The following is a 1,126-nucleotide window of genomic DNA, read 5'->3' as shown; positions in this document are numbered from 1 at the left end:
AGCCCTTCGGACCCGGGTCCCGGAGGGGGAGGGGTGGGGCTCGGCGTCGCGGCCCTGGCGGACACCGGAGGTGCCTGGGGAACTGGGCGGCAGAAAGGGCGTGCCCCGCAGAGAGGGGGCGCGGGCGGAGGCCGAGCGAGATTTCGGTGTGCGGGATAAGGGGTGGCGTTCTTCTAGAGCTGGGGGCTGCCCCGGTAGCGGGAGGGAGGGTTTCGGGGCAAACAGAGAGCTGAGGGCGAGGCGTGGGAGGGGGGCAGGTGGTTTCTCCGGTCTGGTTGGAAGAAAAGGCAGGGGTGCCCCGCTGCAGCCCTCGCCCGAGCATCCTGGGCAGGGGTCCGAGGACCGGCCGTTAACACCTGCGGGAACCCGCAGGGCGAAGGGTTCAGCCTGATCCGCGCCTCCACTCCTGGCCAAAGCAGGCCCGCCGCCGCTGCTGCTCCTGCTGGAGCCCTGGTTGCGGACCCCCGACCAGCCCTCCGGCAGGACTCGCCGGATGAAGAACTCCAGAGATGTGGGAGTCAGCCAAAATGGGAGCGGGGCCTGGGGTGAGAGGAAGGCGCCCCGGACGATCGGTACCTGAGCTGCAGGTGCCCCTGGGCTGGCAGGGCCACGTGGCTCCTTTCGCACCCCTTTGCAGGGGATTCTCTGGTCTGAGGCCCCTTGCTTTCTGTCAGCCCATTGAGAATCACTGGAGAATCCCTGGGGTAAATGGAGAGAGCAGGAACAGCCCTGCAGTACCTTGCAGGGGCGGGGGGGGCGGGGGCGCCCAGGTCAGGAACAAAATCCCCAGGAGAGCCAACCCCTTCACTGCAGGTGAGCCATGGGCCCCTCCTTGCTCATCCCGGGTCTCCAGCAGGGTCCCAGTGGGCTTTCAGCCACAGGGCAGCCTGCCCAGGGCCTGGGCTCTTGACAGACGTTGCCCAAGGCCAGCCTGGGAAGGACGGCCCCCCCCCCCCTGCCACAGAGTTCAGGAAGCCCCTTCTCTGACACTGCGATACATTTCTAGGGCAAGTGAACAGGGGAGCTGGAAACCTGCACAGGCCCCGGGTGCCTCAGTCCTGGGCCCAACCTGGCCGTGCAGGTGACTCCGGGTCAGGAGAAGCCGGAGTGTATGGGGCCCTGCCGT

The sequence above is a fragment of the Tupaia chinensis genome, unplaced genomic scaffold, assembly GCF_000334495.1.
Source record: "Tupaia chinensis unplaced genomic scaffold, TupChi_1.0 Scaffold141490_1, whole genome shotgun sequence".
NCBI lineage: Eukaryota > Metazoa > Chordata > Mammalia > Scandentia > Tupaiidae > Tupaia > Tupaia belangeri.
This window is presented reverse-complemented; position numbering follows the sequence as displayed.